This window comes from Lissotriton helveticus, chromosome 2_2 (assembly GCF_964261635.1).
Source record: "Lissotriton helveticus chromosome 2_2, aLisHel1.1, whole genome shotgun sequence".
Lineage (NCBI taxonomy): Eukaryota > Metazoa > Chordata > Amphibia > Caudata > Salamandridae > Lissotriton > Lissotriton helveticus.
Window position 1 is genome coordinate 75828036 of NC_136060.1, and position 24078 is coordinate 75852113.

At 44.1% G+C, this 24078-nt stretch overlaps 1 long non-coding RNA gene across 1 annotated transcript in view; it reads right to left on the reverse strand.

The window, feature by feature from the left end:
• LOC144821277 (uncharacterized) overlaps positions 1-24078 on the reverse strand; it is a 386922-nt gene that overhangs the window by 316337 nt on the left and 46507 nt on the right. The window contains exons 2-3 of the long non-coding RNA XR_013608317.1: positions 12000-12081; positions 7415-7614 (exon numbers count right to left, since the gene is read on the reverse strand). This is a non-coding gene — a long non-coding RNA (uncharacterized LOC144821277). The remainder of the gene's footprint in view (positions 1-7414; positions 7615-11999; positions 12082-24078) is intronic.

Here is a 24078-nt window from a genome sequence, read left to right on the forward strand (position 1 = left end):
GTGATAATGAAGTGAAGCTCGTGCTATTGCTCATCGTGTCGTTATGTGTAGCACTTACCCGTAATTGCATAGTATATTTTTTTTATGATAAACCTGAAGTGTGAAATCATGACATGTAATACATTCCTTTATTTCTATGTGCTAATTTGTTTTCGCTTACTTTTCACGTATCCTCGGCACTGAGGGGTGATGGGGGCTTGGGAGTCCATCTTGGAGGGCAGCACTGCGCAGGACCAGCCGTGACGAGGTGGCATTGAAACCAAGCCAAAGAAGGTTCCTGCCAAAGCCTGCATGGGAAGATGCACCTTCACCCAGCAAGAGGGACTAGATTGTACTCTATTGTATACATTGTATTTCTTTCCATTGTATTCAGTGCGACTTCTCGTGGGAACCCCAATCTTGCTAGGCGGCACCTTAGAATGCAAAATAGGTCTTACAATAGTCTGTTCTGATTGGTGTGTTAACCAAATCCTACTTTAGGACCAATCGAAATTGGGGATTCTGACACTTTGCAACATTTGGGGGGTGGTACACTGTCCCAAAACAGTATATCTAGCCTAGGTTCACCTAGGGAATTTGTCCGACTTGTCCGAATAGCTGACCTGTCACTGACCCAACGCACTCAATAGGTGACTGAATATACAGAGCGCTGCGGAGCACTCTGTCAGAATTTGACCATAGACTAAGGTTTTACTAAACCTTAAGTGCTGGCGGAGCACTTTGCTGTGGAGTTCGCTAACCCAATCGGGGTTCTGACTGATAACTGCAGAGAGGGTGGAGCGCAGGCGTTGCTTCCGAACTGCGGGTGCTGGTCGTATCCTGGTGGTCCTGTCCTGATCCTAATCTGGGTTTCCTGTCCTGTCCTGAGGTGTCCCTACTGCACCTGCTGTCCCATTGATGACTGCTATTCCTTGGGGTATTTCCTGTCCTTAATTGACCCGTGGCCAGGGTTGGTTTTCACACCAGTCTAGGTAAATATCTTGCCGAAAACTCTAAACTGCACCTTTCTATTTTTCTGTCTTTGCTTCAATAAAGACATACCTTTGCATATGATAATTTTCCATGTTTTTCTCAAGCAACCATTGCATTTCATTAAAGTCATTTGCCTTTAATTTCATAGCATGTTCCTATGTTCCCCTGCCTTTTTAGTATAAATCTTTCCATACTGTCTATGAATTAAATATGTTTTACAATTTTCTCCTAAATACTGGATTGAAGTAATAACGTTAGAATTATAGCGTGTTGCATTTTTCTACCCTTCCATAGATGTATAGGTTTCCCTGTTGTCTTTTCTCTCGAAATATGACCCATTGATAAAATTCCTAATACGTGCATAAAATTCCTAGCATTAAGTACACTCCCTTGAATTCCATTTTCGGTATTTCTGAATTCCCTCATTATTGGGTTAGATGGTTACCTGTATACTCTTCCTATATGGTTATGTGCTCTTCGTTATTCTGATTATAGATTGCCTCATTACTATAAACAGTATGATTGCAGAATCTGAAATCTAAGATAAACTTTTAAAACTTCCCAGTTGTCCGTGGTCATTTGATGAAACATTGAAATAATTTTTATGTTGGGTTTTGTATTTTTGCTGCCTTTCCTTTTACAGCTAGCTCCCTGACCCATCGTGGTCATAGGTACCCATAACGGTGGATGGTAAGTTGGGTACACTGGAAGTAATCGAAAGGGACCCACAATTATTGGTAGTAGATTGTATGGTCATCTGATCAATGTATATGGTGAAATAAAATATATGGGCCCTAAACATAAGTAGTGAAAATATTGGTCGGGTGACCTGCGATCTCTATCAGTCTCACCTCCTCTGCGCCACACAACGTCTTTGATATTCGAAGCATCCAAGATACAGTTAGGGCATCTGTGTGATTCCTGTATTCGGCCCGAGCTCCTTTGCGGTCAGACGGAACGTTTGGATTTGTCCCAGTCAGGCACGACCAGATAGCCCCAGCGGTAGCTATTGAGTTGTAAGCACTGCATTTTGAATTAATCTTTTTAAAAATTCATATCTTGACTTGCCCATGTGGGAGTTTTGTCATTTTGGTCTCGTTTAACTCAGATCAATATTGGCTATTTTTCTAAACTGGTGTGGAGTACTGTTGTGGTGTTTTCACTGTGTTACAGTATGTGTGTACACAAATACTTTACACATTGCCTCTTCAGTTTTGCCTGGCTGCTCTGTGCCAAGCTACCAGAAGGTGAGCACAGGTAAACTTTTAGTGTGTACTACACTTACCCTGACTAGGATTGTGGGTCCCTATTTGGACAGGGTGCATACTTCTGCCAACTAGAGAACCCATTTCTAACAGTGGGTGGTAAAGGTTATATTGATATGACGACTTTTGGACCTCTGCTCTCTTCACCGGAATGCTTTTGTGAGGGAACTCTTGGTGCTACTTTGGGGTGTTCTTTTATTTGACCAAAATAATATCAGGACAGTGGCTATATAGAACGTTAAACATGATAATTACTTTTTCTGTGAGCCAGACATGCTCTATAGTGGCTTTAAATACGTATTATAGTCAATGTGCATCCAACCACTGACGGCAAGACTTTTATGATGATTACAGAGAGTCATAGCAGAAGTAAACTGATGATCAATAGTAGAACAGACAGGCTTCCGAAGTTTACAGGTAAAGGATGTGATGCTTAAAGTTCTTGATATTTTACTCTTTAATAGTTGATACAAAAAGCAACAACAAGCCAACACATGTTCTGCAAATTGTTAATTAAGTTGTTAACTCATTAGGGATTGTGTATAATAGATAAAGCTAATTATCTAAGAAAAAATCCCCAATTTTATTTTAGTACCACAGTCATCATCTGAAAAAGGATCAGATTTTCTTTGAATCAGTGTGCAAAATTTCATATACATATATAACAAATCCCAAAGGCAGTATCGGCCTGTGTCTCAGAAGAGTGGCAGGGCAGGGGGAGGTGGGTGAGAGTGACACAAATAAAAAACAAGCATTTACAATGCAACGGTTTCGCCTTTGTAAAAGTTAGAGGTATTGGCATTGTAAATGACAAATTTTTTATTTATGTGTTGGTTTTGAAAACCGATAAATAAATGGCATTGTCATTTACAATGCCAATAGCTTAATCTCTCGCAAATGCGAGACCTATTGCATTTGCACCCACATGCACGCACACAGAGAGCCACCCACACACACACAGAGCCACCCACACATAGAGCCACCTACAAAAAAAAGCCAGCCACACAGACAGAGCCCCAACACACACAGAGCCCCAACGCGCACAGAGCCCAAATGCACACAGAGCCCCAATGCACACAGAGCCCCAACGCACACAGAGCCCCAACGCACACAGAGCCCCAACGCACACAGAGCCCCAACGCACACAGAGCCCCAACGCACACAGAGCACCAACGCAAGCAAAAAATTGAGAGGAAAGTGTGGTGAAGTGAGTTCTGGAAGTTGGCACTGTCTCGCCGCACTGCGCGATTCCCCTACACAGCCCTCCTGAGGAAAGGCCGATCCACCCACGCACACTCCCCCCCCTCCATCTCGATCTTCCTCCCACGCAGCCCCTTCGTGGCTTGTCCAACCGTGAAATTAAATCCATGTCACTTCTGCAGAGAGAAATACGCTGGTCTGAGCGAAATATCTGCGACTGAGACAATCTGTCTGCTTCCCTCCCCAGAACGCCCCCACCCCCGCCCCATGGCCCCCACCCCTTCACTCACAGGGCGCCTTGCAGGTGCAGTGTTGTGTTATGCGTAAATCCTCAATCTTGCACACAAACACGCAAGCAAAGCTCACGGTGAAGGGCGAAGACTGACCATACACAAATGTACAAGAACACATACACCTCACAAGTACTAACAGAACTGCTCACATGTCACTCCCACACAGATACAGACACAGGCACACAGCCCTCATTAGGAAGTAAACAAACTGCTCATGCACACGCCCACACAGTCCAAAAATCACAGGCTGGTCTGTCTTTCGCACAGGCACGCATACCACTTTAAGTACTAACAACTGCTCACATTTCACTCTCATATACGAAGACACACAACTCTCATTAGGAAGTACACAAACTGCACGCACACACCACACACACACATCTCACTAGAATGAATACAAGGTGGTCTCTCTTTCACTCAAACACGCACACAACTTCAAGTACTAAAACCAGCTGCTCACATTTCACTCTCACAATGACACACAAATTCATGAATCTCATTCTTTAATTGCGTTGCGCATGTACCGCATGGTGCAAGCCCAATGCAACTGGGGTCATGAATATAGCCCTAAGACATCAGTATGACGTAATCGCTTCTTTGATCTGTGTGAAGTCGTAGTTGTGAAGCAGATATCTCTTTTACAAAGCAATGCACGTCTCTGCTTCACAGAAGAGTGAGTTGGGAAACGTGTGCTTTGGTAATAAGTCTTACTCGTTTCACTATTTTGAAATGTTTTTATTAGCATTACAATCTTTTTAATTAAACTCGAATTAACTTTAAGGTTTCTTGTCTCATTTCATTATCATTTGTTGCCATATTCTTCCAATAAAGTGGTAATTGTGGGATCATTGATGTCAGTGGTCATGTTACAACACTTCCTCATATGAACAAGTGTTGCCTATCAACACTTATAATGCTGGCATTTATCGACAGCCCTCAAAATAGTTCATCTGAGATACTGAGGCGATGGGGAGAGGCTTTATAGTAATGCTCCTCTATCATAAACAAAAAAATAAGAGGATACACCAGTTGGCCATCACTTTCAATGTCCTGTGGGTGATTTCTAAACATCAGAACGTTCTAACTCTGAGAGGCAGCACCTTCTGATTGAGACACCAATGGGGAGCTTTGATTAAGGAAGCAGATCAGAGTGGTGCTACCACCATAAAGGGAATTAAGGCAGTACCTTCAGGGCGTCTCCTCTAGGGGACCCCAAATTGAAACAAAAGGCCAGAAATTGCCCTTTTCCACCCATTAGCACGTGTGGAGCGCTCCAGAGGCGAGATCGAGTTTTACCTGGAGCACTAAATGGCCCGTATTGGCCACCAAACATCGTGAAACAGGAGACTTCCGAATCTGAGGCATGGGTGGAAACAGCTGACTTTAGATCACAGCTCCTCAAACTGTTCTACGCGGTCTTCCCTCTGGGTAAAGTCTGATGGCGCACAGTGCTGCTATTAGAGACTGGGTGGTTGGTGATTATCGGCAAGGTGGTGGGGGTTAATGTCAGCCCCCGGAAGCAGGAGTGGAAGGAACCTCGATGTTGGGAGATGAGTGCGGAGATGTCTCTCAATTGACCTTTTACGCAGGAGTGAGGGGCACAGACACCCAGCTGCGCATGAGGGTAGGTTTAATAAGCCTCTCCCAACCTGCTGAGAATTATTCATAATAAAAGTATGTATGAGGCACTGCTGCGGCAGCCCCTTCCACCAGTCACCCGGCTCCGTTAAATGAAAAGATATCGACCCTAAATGGGAGCTATTTAGAAGACGGAAGGGTCGTCGCGCTCCGATTTCACCGCAGTGGTGTGCCCCCGCGAGTGGGAAACAAGTGATGGGGTCGCGGCGCAGGTCTGCGGCCTCGGCGCGGTTCTTGGAAGGGGCGAGCAGCCAGCGTCTGGGCCCTGGGCTGCGCTCAACGCGCACTCCGCGGCGCGTCTTGGCCTTTTATAATCGCATTATACACGGTTATTGAGGTCGCCGTCATCCCGTTAGACCCGAGGATGCAGGAGGCGTGGGAGGGAAAGGTCAGACCCCCTCCCGCCTCGCCCTGTGCTCTCCGCAAATGGGGGCCTGACCCTCCCATTAGAAGCAGGCGCGTGGCCACAAGTGGCACCTGCTAGAAATATGAAATCTATCACGGATGCTGCTCCCAGAGTCCTGTGCGCTGGAGGGGTGAGGAGGCACTACAAAAGGGCGAGACACTGAAAGCAAGAGCCAGGCTCGAGTTTGGAGGCGGACTCAGGCTCAGCTTCAGGTCTCATTCGAACCTCAAGTCCATAAGGAGTCGAGCCTTTATGGGCATGTGGCGGAAGGGCCAGAGCTGCTCGCTTTGGAACGGAGGAAGGAGGCTCCAGTCTCGGCAGGGACGCTCAGCATCCTGTGACAGTGATCCTGATAAATCACTTAATCTCCCGGTTGCTGCAATGATAAAAGTGTCATTATGTAATGTAAGTGGTGCTCCGTGTAAAGCGCTCCCATACCTCCTGGTCGATTTCGCGCTATAAAAACAGTAACCAAAAAAAACAAGTCAGGTCCCGGGCGGTGCTGTGATTGGCTGACGTCACGGGGGTGTCCCGGGCCGGCAGCCAATCACAGCGCGGCCCGGGAAATGACGTCACTGGGGTGTCCCGGGCCTGCAGCCAATCACAGCACGGCCCGGGACACACGGCAACAAGGGGCGGGGCTTTAAAAAAGCCCGAGAAACGCCCCCGAATCGCGTTTTCCCCGAGAAAGCGTGATTGACAGCCTCTGTCTCCCAATGGCTAGCCTCCATTTATGGAGCTAGCCAATGAGAGACAGAGGCGGGTCATCGATCCCACATACAACTCAAAAGGTTTTTTAGCGCATGCGCACTACGTGCGCACTTGCAGGCAAAACCTAAAAAGAACAACTTACTTGCTTTAGGGCCGGATCACCACATTGCGTTCTTCTAAGCTCCTCTTCACTGCAGGCACAGTCTCCTAGGCTCCACTACGGCCAGTCTTGATGCTGCTCTCAGGCTGCTGGTGGCAGCAATAAAGCAGCATCAGGATTGGGCTACGCACAGTGAATTTGCACTCCCAGTTAGACTGAAAGTCTGTGCCTGCTGTCTCCAACCCGGCAATGCTGCTTAGGTTGGAGACAGATTCAGTGCGCATGTGGGTTTGGCTGGCCCGAGACAGCCAGGCAAACCCACAGGCCGCAGATAACAGTGCGAAACACTTCCTCTTGCCTAGAAAAAAATAAAACAATAATAAACCTGGTTTATTATAGCTTTGTTTTTCATGTTTTAAGGCTGCTGGCAGGGGGAGGCGCATCTCATCCCCCATAGCAGAGGAGCTACCACTGCCCAAAAGAAAGCTGAGGACAGATACCAGGAAACACATAACATAGTGGAAAATCAATTTAGTGAGCCTACACTGAAAATTATTAAACATTTTACAAAAATAAAATAAAAAAAGAACTTGCAAAGTGGATACAAAGTGGGAAAAACAAGTATCGATTCTGGAAAAGGCCGAATTTAAGCTATTCATAATGGTTAGTTTCAGCACCGCAAATAGCTTAGAAATCATTTTCTGTATGAGGCGATATACCAGCATAAAAGATTTTGAAACATCTTCAACTAAAAGTGAGTGTTTGTGAAACATTTTTCCTGAATAGCCTACTTTTGCAAGATTTTTTTATTTGGACTGAAAGCACTAACCTTGTAATCGGATCCAGAGGGAACGATGAATGTTTCCACATTTCTATGTATCCACAGCCAACCCTACCTCATGCCAATATGTTGATTAATCGTAGACCCAGGGAACGCGGAATGGGATCAGAGAGATAAAGGAGTCACTGGATATAGTCACTCTAACTCGCCACTCTACTGACACTGAACATCTATAGGTTGTAGATTATCTAAAACAAGATAAGACAAGATAGATCTCTTTAGCACCTTATTGTAATATGGAGTCACCTATATTCGCTGACAGACCTGATGTGCCTTCAGAATATATATATATATATATATATATATATATATACATATATATGTCTCAGACTCTCTGGGCCTTATTTACATGGAATTAACGCAGCGCGGTGCAGCAAGCCATGTGGCTGCGCTGCTGCATTAATTCCGAAGCACACGGATGCATCATATCTATAACGATATAACGGATCCCTTAGCTCCCCCCTGTGCTGGCACACAATTAGTTGCCATGCGCCTATGCAGGCACCCTTGCACCATGGTACAAGGGTGCCTGCGTTGAGGGGAGTGATTGTTTATGTGCAGGAAGATGCCCTATCCTGCACATAAACAATCAAATGGTGTTTTGAAACTGCTATGTGTGCTGCTTAATGCAGCAAAGAAAAACCAAAGGTGATGATGGACGGAGCGTTGACAATACAAACACTCACCCCCAGTCAACTGATCTGGGTTTAATCCATCACCGTTCTTTAGCTCACTCCGCCACCCCAGTTCAGACATGGCCATATGGAAATCAGTCTGACCCTGTGCCTCATGGGAACAGTCCAGACCGAACTGCCAAGCCATGTCTTCCCTGGACCGGAATCAAGCTTCCCAGGACAGGTTTCTGGCATTACAGCCGTCTTCAGCCGGGCTTGCTTGACTCCAGTGGCAAAGTGAGCCAGGGGGCTCACGTCTGAGCATACCATGCCAACTTAGGGCGAACAAAGAAAAACCAAAGGTGATGATGGACGGAGCGTTGACAATACAAACACTCACCCCCAGTCAACTGATCTGGGTTTAATCCATCACCGTTCTTTAGCTCACTTCGCCACCCTAGTGCAGACATGGCCATATGCAAGTCAGTCTGACCCTGTGCCTCATGGGAACAGTCCAGCCCGAACTGCCAAGCCATGTCTTCCCTGGACCGGAATCAAGCTTCCCAGGACCGGTTTCTGGCATTACAGCCGTCTTCAGCCGGGCTTGCTTGACTCCAGTGGAAAAGTGAGCAAGGGACTCACGTCTGAGCATACCCTGCCAACTTAGGGCGAACAAAGAAAAACCTAAGGTGATGATGGACGGAGCATTGACAATACAAACACTCACCCCCAGTCAACTGATCTGGGTTTAATCCATCACCGTTCTTTAGCTCACTCCGCCACCCCAGTTCAGACAATGCAGCACACATTGAAGTTGCAAAACGTCATTTTCTTTTTTAATGATTGTTTATGTGCAGGAAGGGACACCTTCCTGCTGCACATTAACAATCACAAGTGGTGATTTCCTCGTTCTGTGTGTACTGAAGAATGCAGAACGCATAGAAAGAGGAATAACATGAGAAAAAATGTAAACATTACTCCTCATTGCGCCTCCCTATGCCTCCCCTGAGGAGGCGTAACATTCCAACACATGGTTTACGATTTCTTGTAAATCTGGAAATGTGGCAGAAACCATGGATGTTGCATGGGAACACCCACAGTAACACCCATGGCATGCCGCTTTCACGCAAAGTGTTAAGTGTAAAGGGGCCATATTTACAAGGACACGAAAAGCCAGACAGGGTGATGCACCGGCGGTGGTGCAAGGGGCTTGTAAATAAGCCCCTCTGTGTTTAAATAGAACATTGACATTCCTGACACTAGAACATAAACAATATCTATGTAATCAGTGTTATTTAAATATTTGCGTGCAATCTCATGTTCTTCTTTAACAAGGTAACTACCTTCTATTTTGATTAATACAATTACTCTGGTACTGGTATACATTCAAGCAATCTTTATTGAACCTGTAACATACCAAAGCTTTATCAGATTTATGTAGCTTGTGCTAATACTGAGTATTCATTTCCTTTGGCACCCATTACTTTCTTAAATATGAGTAAAATGTGAGTAATAATACAGTCTTTAAAGTGGAGCAATCTTTACTTTCATTCATGTAAATAGGATCCAAACAACAGTCAAACAAATATAGCTCTAAAATCCGTCAAGATAATTCAGGCTCAGTACTTCAAAGAATCCTTCAAACACACTCTAAATCCTTAGAATAATTCATTGTATTCTGATTTGCAAACTTAATTTCAAAGAAAAGCAAAGCCACTATTTCCTAAGAACGTAAGAGTACAGTGAACGCATGAGAAATATAGTTGGGATTTGAGCACTGAGGTGTAGTTCGTCCTCCAAAGATGCTAAGCCCTTCGCCAAGTGGTGTAGATGTTCTAAGATGACTTTCAGCCTTCCTTCCTCAGATTACACTTACAGTGATGGAGTTTAGACTATTGCACTTAAGCGCCCATCACATCCTGGAAGGTAACAGATTATGACACAAACTTCGGTAACTTCAACAGTGTTGGACAAAGTTTTGAAAAAACCTTCAAGGAATTTGGGGAGTCAAACCTTTGCCACTTTGTACATCCTGAATAAGAATGTTTGTATTATACTGGATTCTTGATGCTTAGAAGAATTACAAGTTCTATGTCAATCTATTTATTGTGCACATTACGTAACAAATCTGATATAAAGTTCAATTTCGAAAACAAGTTTATTTAGACAATTGTCCATAAAACATTCTAAAAAGGACACATTAATTAAAACCTTTAAATGAACCGCCCCCCTCACCGCCCCATCCCCATTACATTTCATTTTTTAAATTCTGTTTAACAGATCATAAGAACCGAGCAATCCCAACTGCCACATCTAAATATTGCATCTCAGACAGTAATTCCACCGCTTTGTTCCTATGGAGAGCATCATATTTAAAAAACAAAGGTCTTAAAATCTTGATCCGATTTGCAAGATAAAAAGCGCAGTCCATAAGAATATGCGTAATAGTGCATTTGGCTTTCAAAGGGCAGGGACAAAGACCACTATTATTTTGCAACCCAGTCCTATATGGGTGGGATAAATAGAATGGATTACATCCCACCCAAATCCTTAGGATTTCTTTTCTTAAACCTGGATCTGGTAACTGTGATAAATAAAGGAAAACACAATCCTGGCCAAATGAAGCAAACGAGAAGCTGATAGATGATTTTGTCTTTAAATATAATAAATCACATTATTGTGACACCATCTGATATAAAGGGTAAACTTGATACATTTAAACTAGTCTCATCAATTATCATTACCCCCAGCTTTGGCACTATAGAATTCACAACACTGAGGGTCTTATTTAGAGTACAGAAGATGGGCTACTCCATCACAAACACATCGGATAGCCCCCAGCACACAATAAAACAAGTAGCACTGTAGGTCTTGTAAAACTACTTGCAATGTTTTCATGTTCTTCATTATATCCACGTAGGTAGTCTAGCCAACTTGTGTTTTGTCTCTGGGCCTCTGTGTTATTGACTTCCCCGGTTAGGACAGGTATAAGTACATTATTAGAACACACTTAACTGCTCCTCGTATTCCTCCACCAAAGTACCACACCCTATGAGTCTTACAAGGGAGCAATGTAGGGCTAGCCATCATCACCACTTACACGTATTTATATTACATAATGGAGATCATAAAACAAGTCAAGAAAAAAACAAAAGTTCCATTGTGGCACAATATCAGTTGCAAACCCATAACTATTTCAGAATAGAGGGACCCCAAAGAGTGTAAGAAGTGGAATACAAGTAGCAAAAAAGCAAACCCCACATCAGGACTGTCAGTGTACACTTACCAAACCGCATAGGTGTATAAGTGTAGTACCAAGAAATCAAGTACACAATATATTTTTTTCACTCAAAAAGTCTTTAGCAACACACATAAAGCCATGTAATATTTCTGCTGCTCGTCGCTCACATGCGATGTCATGTGTCTAGTCTAACATCAAATTACCCTAGAATACGAGATTAACTTGATGGTGTCCAATAAAAAGATCCTGTGGGGAGTGAGTGCACCGCAATCTACACAAGTTATCAACATATACTCGGATAAGCCATCTTATTCCATATCTTTGCAATTAATCAAACCACATAGTCACATGTAACCGTATAGTTGAAGGCATCTCGTAAACAGCACAGTTGTTGCCTCAAAGTAAGTAAAGTTGATAGGTGCTCGAGTGAGTTAATCAAATTATGTAAAAATATAATAGTTTGTAAATAGAGTGCACAGGATAGTACATCATTGCCTAAGTACCCACATCTTATCCATAACACTTCTTGCCAATGTTTCACTCAAAATGTTAATCCGATCACCTGCCGAGACCGATAGTCCCTTTGTTCTTCGAACTGTAGATATCACACTTATTATTTATATGTGTCCATATTTGCCAAAGCTTGCTATTCGAACATCAAAGTACACACACAATAACCAAGAAGAATTCAAAGTGTAGTCAGAGTGAAGGCACTTACTTGGGAGAGTAATCCATCGACTGTGTATCCCATGTATGGCATCCTACTTGGGTGACATCTTGTCAGTTACTGAAATACCATCCTTAGACATAGAAAGAGGACAATTCTAGTTTACACCTAGCACTCTGAAGTACAAATTAAAACCTGCCATATTATAGATATTCGACATTAAGCTAACCATTGATTTTTAACTTCTGCTTTGTATATAATAATATACCCAAAATATTTTCTGTTCCAGAAATGTATTTTCGAGATTGACTCATTTTTTTAAAAACACATTTTTTATTGATTTTTAAGTACCATATACAGTCATATATATCGGTCATATTAGGTCAACAACCCAATAGGCCCACAAACATTATTGTTTCGACCCCCGCCAGAGCTCTTGGGTAACAATGTCTGACTGGTATTCTCAAAAAACCTCCCTCATAATTCCCCCCCTCCCAAAACTGTGGTCACATCCAATATGCAGCAGTGTCATCAATACATGTACACCCCAATATCATCTTATCCAATTCAGTAAGGTATAACACAACTATATCATTTTCTATATGTAATAAGGTACGGACCATTGGTATGAGCGTCCCTACAGGCATGGATACAGTCTAAGCTGACATATCTATCTCTGTGGATTTGAGCTCTTCCAACATGGTTCCCCATTCCAGTGCTATTGGTATCCGTCGAAGCCCTCGCGCCTCTTCTCTACACAGCGCTGCGCCCTCTGCATTGCCGCATTTTAACATTTCCGTATTTCCGTATGCCAGGTGTGTACCTCCGGAGGTTTACAAGACTTCAAACGCATCGTGATATTCCTAACAGCTAGAAGTAACGCCAGATCCAAGATTCGATATTGTACCTTGTGTTTTGACCTGTGCTTGTGTAGTCCTAGCAGACATTCCTCTACAGTATCTCGCACCGTAAGCTGAGCCGCCAGTCCTGCAATTTCTCTTATCCTGACCCAGTAGTCTATTAGTTTAGTACATGTCCACAACATATGCATGAGTCCCACCCCCTCCATGTGACATCTAGAACAAGAGTGTTCTGTCCGTGGGAACATTTTGTCCAGCTTCTCTGGGGTCAGGTATGCACGGTGTAGTACCATGGTGAGGTTCTGTAATTCTTGAGTCTGACTCCATTTTGTTCTGTGCCACCATTTTGTGTTGCCCTCACGTAGGCCTGTAAAGGTAGCCTGGCGAACAAAGTGGCCTGGCCTTCTTAGTTCATGTATACATTAACTAGGTTTCTTTTTGGCTCTGAAATGAACTGTAAGAAACTGCCCCGTCACCTGAAACTGACCTCGCAAAGCCAATTTCCCTGATCAATCTTTGTCTGAGATTGCCAATCAATGTTCAGGACATCGTTAACCTTTTAGTTTCCTTGCACATGCCTTATCTTGTTCAGCATCTGTTACTGTTTCTTTTTTTATGTTTCTTCATTACATGGGTTATGCTTTCAATGATAGGTTTGTCCTGCTTGTGGAGATTGAATTTGGGACATTCCTAATAATTAACTTTTGGGTTGGGATACTGTAAATTGAGTTTTTGCTATGTGATACTTTGTTTGAAAATGTATCTTATTGGCTAGAATTTTGTGCAGTGGGTGTACATTTATAATGTGAAATATTGGGTATACAAGGAGACGTCTCGCCTTAGTAAAATGAGCAGTCTCCTGAGAATTTACACCGTGATGTATTTCTAGGATCACTGTTACTAGCTGCAGCTAATAAACTTGGTCTCTGACGCCATCCAGAAGTATTCCGTGTCTTTGAATACCAAGACAAGTGAACTCGAAGATCTTAGGCGTGCCCCCGACGCCGCTGGGTTAAACCCCGGTTCTTCAACTGGCGCCCAACCTGGGGCGACTTCAGCGGTACTGGTCCAAGCCCGAAGATTGTGAGGAGCCCCGTGAGGAAATTCTGGAGGTCGGCCGTTACTTCATTGACCCCTGCATGTCGACGTGGACCGAAGGTTTTTTCTGCGAGGCTTCCCCTTTCCGACAGCTGCGAAGGACTGCTGCTCTGACTGTCGCCCTGTCTTGGACCCTCTTGTGATGATTTGTAAGGCGAGACGTTAGACGGTCTTCTGGTGGCGTGACAGACATTTTGGTTAAGTATAAGTGGGTCGCTCCTATGACTTTGTTTTGTTTCTTGGTTTTGATTCGGCCATTGCAATAGTCGAAGCCGAGGGGTTCGTATATTTACGAGTGTATCATTTTTGATAACCCCGTGAAGTTTGAAGCAAGACTAGTGAGCTAAAGATGCCTGGTTTTGGCAAAATTAGGAAATGGTTTTGTTGTAGTTGTAATAAGGATTCCCGATTGGAGGACTCGTGTCCGATACCCCCGGTTGGAACTCCAACTTATGAGCTCTATTCAAAGCATGGTGTGGGTCCCATTACCTTTAATGAAGTATGGGTCCATTATACAAGGAAAGATGGTGTTTTTTGATGGCCCCAACATGGTAGTTTTGAATCAGATGTTTTAGATAACCTAGAGGTTGCGCTATTTAAGAAGAAAGCCCGGCCGGCGATGTTTGACTCTTTCCGCCTTTGGCGTAAGGAAGCCAAACAGCGAAAAATTAAGCAAGCTAAGAGAGATAGGAAGGAAAGGAATACGTCGGTAATGCAAGCTGCTAGGCAGTTTAAGGAAGATGAAGAAGATCGTGCGATTGGAGTGTCAGATAGACAACAGTGCATGGCCCTTGACAAATATTACCCGGCTTTGCCACCTCCCCTTTCAAATGTGACTGAAGACCCTGAAAAGGATCCTTTGATGTCACATTTACTGAGATTACCACCCCCTTATGTGCAGGGTGCTACTGCACCTCCGTTACCTCCAGTTGTTGCACCCCTGGTTGTCGTTCAACCCCCTGCTGTTGTTGAGCCATCTGTTGCTTCACAGGTGGTTCTTCCTCCCGCGGCGCAGCCCCCTCCAGGGCCACCAGCTTTGTCACCAGCCTTGCCTCAAACTCCTTTGCCTTACACTCCTTTATCTTCAAAGTTCTCTTATTTCTGTCCCTATGTCTCTCTTGCCTCAAAACACTTTGTCTCCTGTCCTTATGTCAACTTCTTCTCCTTCTGCTCGGCAACGAATGACTGAGACTGTCACTAGTCTTTTGTCTCCTTTCTTTGGGTCACTGAATATGACCCCTGTTTCTGAACGTAAGCAGAGACGTAGTCATCTTCCTGGTCCCGAAGAGCGGGCAGTGTTAGATCTCCTTGCTCGTAGATGGGTTTCGAATGCCTCCAAGTACGGTCCACAAGTGGTTATGGATATCTTCCTACAGTGGGAGGCACCAAAACAAAGGTATGTTTTTGATGTCATGTGTACCTTCCTTCGTTAAGAGTGGGAAGATAATGAGTTGGGTTCAATTCCACTGGAATTGATTAATGTTCAGTCTGAATTTGCTAAAGGAACGATAGTGGGTTCCGATGTTGAGGAAGTGGTAGAGACACTACTCACTTTTAGGTCTAGACTTCCACCTCAGTTATTGTTCGAACCTGACCCTTCAGTTAGGAGAAAAGTGAAGCAGTATCCTATGAGAGAGGTTCCCCTGTATGGAGAGAGGCAATTGTGGCTGATGCCGCTCATGGTATTGCGGCTGCACCGGCTCATTTTCAGCGAGTGTAGGTGCATGTCCCTTGGAAGAGAGCTGAGGTCCTGGCTCTTAAGCAGACCTTGCCTGACCCCCGTAAAAATCCTGCTGGTTATTACAAGGAGTTGTCTCAGACAGTTGATGCGTGTGTTATGAATTTAGCTGACATAGATATGTTGATGGGTAATGTAGTTCCTCAACCCTTGTGGGCGAAGATCCGTCACGAGGATTACGTGCCAGAGTTAGGAGATACGTGGGTTAATTTTACTGCTGCAGATGGTCGGCAGGTAGGAGGTGCCAAACCTGAACCCTTAGTTGCAGAACTACCTGGTAGGATTATTAATTTAATGAAAACTATGATGCCTCCTTTGCGGGTGAATTGGGACAAGTTAGCAGCATGCAAACAAAAGAAAGATGAGAGTGTGTCTGATTTCTTCACTAGGTTTGAGGAAACATTCATTGATCATAGTGGTCAGGACATGAGTACAGAAGGTGGTCAGAGGTTGCTTGTAGATAAGTTTGTTTTTAATTTACTTCCTGAACGTTCTAATAAGTTAAAGGACTCTGAGAGTTCATGGGCTGTTTCTTCTTTGGCCCAGATATTGGCTACTGCACAATACTATGAGAATAGAGATAGAGATGAGAAGGATAAAGTAGAGAAGAAGACTAGTGAATTAAAAACAAAAGTTCTTCTGCAGCAGGCTTATCCGCCACGCCCTAATCAGCATCAGTTTCAGCAACCACCACAGTTTCAGAAACTGTTGCAGAAGCCTGAGTCTTTTGCTTCGCGACTTCCGCTAGGCCCTAATCAGTGTGCTTATTGTAAAGAGGAAGGTCACTTCAAGAATAGTTGCCCGATCTTGCTACAGCGTGCAAATGGTATGTCTGGTCTGAGAGGTCGTGGTCGTTACCAACAAGTACCTAGGAGTAGGGGACGTGGTACGTTTCCCCAGAATGAACGTTCCTTTTCCCCTCAGAATTCTATAAATTATTTTGACCAACAGAATGTTCCGACCGTCCAGTCCGCTCAGTACTACACTGATGATTATTATGTTGGAAGTGAGAGTGCTGGTTTTAATGATAGTTAGGACAGCCATGGATAAAGGGAGGGAGTAGTGTCAGTTCCAGTAGACCAGAGTGGACCTTATGTTGAAGTGATTACATCAGGTGTGGCAGAGCCTTTTCTTTTGGATACTGGTGCAGCAAAGAGTTCTATCATGCACTCTAAACTCCCTGGCGCACCTTTGTCTGGCTTGACTAACGTTCCGGTAGGATTTTCTGGCGCCCCAGTTCGTAACCCGGTTTCTTGTCCTTTGCCCCTTTCTATTGGTCCTTGTGAATTGGAGGCTCCCCTTATTCTAACGACTGGTTGTGGTGAGAATTTGTTGGGTTTGGACTTGTTGAAAAGATTGCATGCGACATTACATTGTTCTCCTTTGGGAGTACATCTTGCAGTGGGTAAGAAAGTGATTTCCCCGATGTATCTGTCTAAGGATCGCCTTCCATTGGAACTGCGTTCTCTCCCTGATACACTTTGGGCTACAGGTCTTAATGATGTTGGTCTCTTGCAGATTCCACCCTACGTTGTTACCCTTAAGTCGAATGCTAAATTACCTCGCATTCCTCAGTACAAAATTTCCAGTGCTGGCGAAAGAGCTCTTTTAACGATTATCTATGATTTGGTTGAGAAAGGTGTGGTTGAAGAAACGAGAGGTAATGTGTGTAATAGTCCTGTTCTGCCTGTCCTTAAGCGTACTGACTCTTCTCAGCCACCTGTGTATCGGTTTGTGATCGACCTTCGAGAGGTCAATAAGATTGTTGTGCCACAGTTTGCTGTTGTCCCAGACATTACTGCTTTATTGACTATGATCCCTGCCTCAGCTGCTTGGTTTTCTGTTATTGATCTGAAGAACGCTTTCTTCAGTATTCCGATTGCTGAGGAAAGTAGGGATATTTTTGGTTTCTCTTTAGGAGGCCTCAGTTTTCTGATTAAACGCACTCCTCAAGGTTATTGTGAGAGTCCCTCCATTTATTGTCAGGCTTTGAAAACTCAGCTTGATACTTTTGCATTGCCTTCTGGTGCTACTCTTATCCAGTATGTTGATGATCTGTTCGTTGCTGCTGATGATGAAGAGATTTGTAAAGAGTTTACTCTTTCTTTGTTGCGACACCTGTCTGACCTTCATCATAAAGTGTCACCTTTGAAGTTGCAGTATTGCCGACAAGAAGTGACCTACTTAGGTCATCTCTTGTCGAAGGAGGGAAGACGATTGACCCCAGAGTGTATTTAAGCGATTTCCCAAATTACTGTGCCATGCACACAGAGAGAGGTGCGTGCCTTCTTAGGTATCACCTCGTATTGTAGACAGTGGATTCCGAATTTTTCTTTGCTAGCGAAACCTTTGTTGGCACTTACTCTTAAGGACACGCCACACCCTCTTCCTTGGTCTGACGAATGTCAGAAGAGTTTTTCTGAATTGCGTGATGCATTGTGTTCTGCTCCGGTGTTGGGTACCCCCGACTATAGTAAACCTTTTACACTTTATGTACAGGAGAGAGAAGGTTGCACGTTGTCAGTGTTGACGCAACAATTTGGAGACAAGCAGCGCCCATGTGCGTATTTTTCAGCCACTTTAGATCCGGTAGCTAGGGCGTTGCCTAGTTGTCTAAGAGCTACAGCAGCAGCGGCTGTTTCTATCCGACAGTCTGCTGGTTTGGTATTGGATAATACATTGATTGTGATGATTCCACATGCAGTGGATACCCTATTGAACAGAACAAAGACTCAACATCTTACCAGTGCATGTTTGTCAGGTTATGAGTTGACGCTTTTGGCTAGCCATGTGCACATCAAGCGGTGCAACACATTGAATCCAGCTACATTGTTCCCAATTTTTGTAGAGACAGATGTTCAGGAACAGCATGACTGTTTTCTCCGGACAGAGGAGGAAACGAAGGGTAGAGTTGATCTGAAAGATACTCCTCTTTCGAATCCTGATGGTACCCTATGGGTAGATGGTTCGTGCTTTAAGCTTCCGAATGGAGAGACGACTGCAGCATATGCTGTCACAACTTTGCACACAATTGTTGAAACAGCACGTATTGCACAGAATTCAGCACAAGCAGCGGAGTTGATAGCATTGACTAGAGCGGGTGTGTTGTCAAAAGGAAAGAGAGTGAATGTTTTTACTGATAGCCAATATGCATTTGGCGTGGCTCATAGTTTTGGTCGTTTGTGGAAAGAGAGAGGATTTCTTACTTCTCACGGTGCGAAAATTCCGCATGGACAATTAGTGAGTAAACTTCTTGAATCACTTACTTTGCCAACCTAAATTGCGATAGTAAAGTGTAGTGTGCATAAGAAGGTTACGGATGATGTGGGTCGAGGGAATGTGTTTGCAGATGAAGTAGCGAGAGAAACAGCGAAAGATGTGACGAGTCGGATGTATGTTGCAGGTCCTGCCAGATAGGTTGTGGAAGGAGGAATGTGTGAAGATACAACAGAAAGTGTGAATATGATTCAGGCAGAAGCTACTGAGAAAGAATTGAGTATGTGGAGAGAGAGTACGGGAATGTTGGATTCGACAGGCTGTTGGGTTGAGTTGTCAGAGCACCGGCGATGGTTGTTGCCGGATGCATATGTGCTGCCGGTGGTCACTATGGCTCATGGGCTGGCTCACATTAGTTCAAAAGGTATATGTAAGTTGTTGGCTCCGGTATGGCAGAATAGTGGAATTCCTAAGTGTGCTGAGAATTTGGTTAAACACTGCATGGTTTGCTTGATGCATAATCCTGGAAAGGGAACCCCAACTCCAGTGGGTCATTTTGCTCCTCCAACGTATCCGTTCGAGGTGCTGCAGATAGACTACATTCATATGGAAAGATGCAATAACTTGAAGTATGTCCTTGTGGTTGTTTGTGCCTTTTCCAGATGGATAGAGGCCTACCCCCTAAAGGATAATACTGCCTTTCTTTACAGCCAAGGTTTTGCTTAAAGAATTCTTTCCCAGATATGGCTTGCCGAGGATGGTATGGAGTGATAATGGAAGTGAATTTGTGGGTCAGATTATGAAGAAAGTATGTGCGGGTCTGGGTATTAAACAGAAATTTCACGCTGCGAATCACCCTCAGTCAGCAAGCCTGGTCGAGTGCTATAATGGCACTCTGAAGCTGAAGTTGGCCAAGGTGCAAGCGAGCTCTGGTCTTACATGGCCCGATGCCTTACCATTGGCACTTTTGTCCACGAGAACGACAGTACATTCTCGTGTGGGACTTAGCCCATACAAGATTGTTTTTGGACGCCCGGCGAATGTCTGGGGTGTGCCGAGGCCTAAGAAGTACAGTGATATCGAGTACCCTATGTTGGTTAACTACTTACTTGATTTGACTGCTAAATTGCGTGTTCTTCACCAACAGGTCCATGACACTTTGCCTTCAGTTTCTGTAGACGCAGGCCACACGATTCAACCTGGCGACTGGATTCTAACCAGGAATTTCCAGAGGTCAAAGAACTTGGAACCAAGATGGACCGGTCCATACCAAGTCCTGTTATCAACTCGGACTGCTATTAAGGTGTTCGGCAAGAAAAACTGGGTACATGGTACCCATTGCAAGAAGATACCTTTGCCCTTATCGTACGATAAGTGGGTCCGGGAAGGTGTTGCTGATTCCGAGAGTGAAAGGGTTCCAAGATTTGTACCTTTTAGCGATGTACATCTGGAATGGACTCAGTCAGAACGTGCGGATAATGAAGTCTTGCAAGAAGCTGTACCGCTGTGTTTGAGATTTGATACTACGCATCCAGAGACACTCTTTCAGGATCAAACTGTGCCTGGTTAAGAACGCTACAACTTAAGGTCTAAAAAGGACAAATAAAATCTGAATTTTTTTGTGAATTACACTCTTTCAGACAAGAGACTATTTTTCTTTTTCTTTTTTGAGCCACCATCCGGGTTCAGCTGCAGGGCCGCGGTATAAGACTTAAGGGGTAGCCCGTGTATTGACGAAAGGTCTGCGGTTCTAGGGACGTCTAGGACGCCTGGACGCACACTTGAGTGAAGAAGGAAAATTGCCGCGAGCAGCACGTTAGAGGATGGAGTCTGTTGTAACTGAAAGAGATGTTGAGAGAATAGATCTTAAGACAAGATTTTGTACATTGATATATAGCAAATGATTTATAATATTGTGCTTTTTGATGTTTTTAAGTATCACATTAGCTTGTGTGGGTTGGATTGTCTATGTTTCACAACAGACATCTGCACCCACCTCCCAACCTATGCTTTCTTTCACTACTGTGTCTTTGCATCAGTTTTATACTTTGCCTGAACATGAACAAACAAGGAGATCAGAATTTGTCAACAACTCGTTCATACAGTTGTTGTATCAGCATCAGTTAGTAGTAAATACCACTAATTGTTGGGTTTGTGGTCTTATGCCTCATACGACAGAGAAAGGTATGCCATATTTGGTTTTGCCTTTTTCTTTTAATGGGTCTGTGTGGGCTTTACAGACCATGTTTATCTATGCAAATGAGGTACGCCCCTTACGTTCCCTTAAAGATAACTCCAGCAATAGTGCCTTGATAAGGGGAATAGCAGCTATGATCCGAGATATTGATGCATAAAATGCTATCCCTAAGCATGAGGTGCAGGCTTATGTTGGTTGGAACGTGACTGGAAATAGTACCAGCTTGAAAGAGAAGGAGAGACGAAAAAGGTCTCCCCCTATTTGGATTGTACCCCACCGAGGCCATTTTTGTTTGCAAGGTACTGGTCGGAATCCGAAAGCTCTGCTAGGTAAGAGTGTGTGTGCTCAAACCTATGTCTATTCATCCCGGACTTCTCCACCGTTTGTGCCAGCTAAAGGCACATATTTTGTTTGTCATGACAGAGCCTACACATGGTTGCCACCTGATTTTTCAGGAACATGTTATGTGGCGTTTATGCTTCCCCCTACATACACTATTTCTTCAGATTATCATGGAACAAGATATGGTAGAGGTGTCTTCAATAAGGAAGATACTGCAGCACACGAAGTAGGAGATTTCTTAAAGGGCTTCCTGCCCTTTGGGGTCCTATGATCAATAGTAGGCATATTCGACAGCTTGTCCGCGTTGTTGAAGCTACTATTAATGAGACAGCAGGTGCTCTTAGTAATGTTACAGCTGAGCTTCAAGCGGACCGCCTTATGACTTTGCAGAATCGTATGGTATTAGACATCATACTTGCAGATCGAGGAGGAGTATGTAAATTGATTGGATCCAGTTGCTGTGTTTACATACCAGATAATGCCCCTACAGTGTACCAAGCCATCTCTAGGTTGCATAAGATCTCTGAGTCTATCCATGTAGATGAAGGAGACTGGTCATTGACGGGATGGTTTTGGGGACTGCTGTCTAAATGGGGATGGAAGATTCTGACATTCCTTGGTATGGTTTTAGCCATACTTTTCTCTTGTTGTCTTTGCATCCAGTGTGGTCCCGCCATTTGTAGTCTTTGTGCTACTATGTGTGTTCGGAGATCTGTCCCGAGAGAAGTAGAGAATAATAAAATGATGCTACAGCAACACTTTAATGACCTAATGAATATCAATATAGACCTAGATTCAGATTAACATGAGTCTTAGGTTATTGCCTATGTAATGGCAAAAGGAGGTCTGAGGTTCTGTAATTCTCGAGTTTGACTCCATTTTGTTCTGTGCCACCATTTTGTGTTGCCCTCACGTAGGCCTGTAAAAGTAGCCTGGCGAACAAAGTGGCCTGGCCTTCTTAGTTCATGTATACATTAACTAGGTTTCTTTTTGACTCTGAAATGAACTGTAAGAAACTGACCTCTTTACCTGAAACTGACCTCGCAAAGCCAATTTCCCTGATCGATCTTTGTCTGAGATTGCCAATCAATGTTCAGGACATCGTTAACTTTTTAGTTTCCTTGCACATGCCTTATCTTGTTCAGCATCTGTTGCTGTTTCTTTTTGTATGTTTCTTCATTACATGGGTTATGCTTTCAATTATAGGTTTGTCCGGCTTGTGGAGATTGAATTTGGGACATTCCTAATAATTAACTTTTGGTTTGGGATACTGTAAATTGAGTTTTTGCTAGGTGATACTTTGTTTGAAAATGTATCTTATTGGCTAGAATTTTGTGCAGTGGGTGTACATTTATAATGTGAAATATTGGGTATAAAAGGAGACGTCTCGCCTTAGTAAAATGAGCAGTCTCCTGAGAATTTACACCATGATGTATTTCTAGGATCACTGTTACTATCTGCAGCTAATAAACTTGGTCTCTGATGCCATCCAGAAGTATTCCGTGTCTTTGAATATGAAGACAGGTGAACTCGAAGATCTTAGGCGTGCCCCTGACGCCGCTGGGTTAAACCCAGGTTCTTCAACGGTTTGTATGAATTTGAACCGCGAGTTCCGGGACACCTTCCTGGGGTGTTCCAGGATCACTGCCCATTCTTTATCCGACAGTTCCCGGCCTATCTCCTCAACCCAGGTCTCATGCAGTGTGTCTAAGGGTAGCCTAGAATGTGTGCTGATCCCATGGTAAATCCAGCGGATCAAATGTCTTCCTCCCCCCATGTAGTACACCATCTTTACCAACTCATTTTGGTCTGGTTCCTGGCCCTGTGGCGCCCAATGTTTCTTAACATATTGTAGCAATGCTGCATGTAACATAAATAAGTCATGTGGTGCACCCATTTCATGGACAAACGTGTCATGGTTCAGCAGGACCCCATGACCGAAAAGATCCGCCACTGTAGCAACGCCAGCCTCTGTCCAGGGTGTTATCCTGCGTTTAGTGAGTGTACCAACGTTGAGCGGCATGCCCATCAATGGAATGTTGCTCGCATATGTTGAGGTCGCCTTAGTATACTTTAGGGCCGCCTTCCAGCACTTAAGCGCGGTATCTAACAATGGAGGCAGATCTCTAGGTAACTTTTGTCTGGGTAGTAAAAGAGCGTGCAGCGTACCGTTACTGACGTCTGTATCAGTGTATCCTATCTCATGTAGATTACGCCCCGCCACCCAGTACGACAACCATTGCAACTGGCAAGCGTAATCATATGCCCGGAGGTCCGGTATCCCTAGCCCTCCCTTACTAGTTCCTACCTGCAGTTTCCTCAGGCTAATACGTCGTCGCCCCGTGCCCCATATTAGTTCCACAAGCATTGTGTTTAGTGTTCTGAAAGTGGATAGTGACACCATGATAGGCAAATTCGTAAAGTAATAGAGCAAGCGTGGTAATACGACCATCTTTGTTATTATAACTCGGCCCATAATGGATAAGGGCAGCGAGGTCCAAAAAGCGACACTGGATCGTAGGGAACGTACCGTTCTGTCAAGATTCCCCTCCAGCATATCAACTTGGGTTCTATATATTTGAATGCCTAAGTATTTAAATGTAGTTGGAGCGACTTGCAGGGCTGTGTCCCCAAACTCCACTTCCACAGCTTCATCGTTGTTCACAAAGAAGAAAGCAT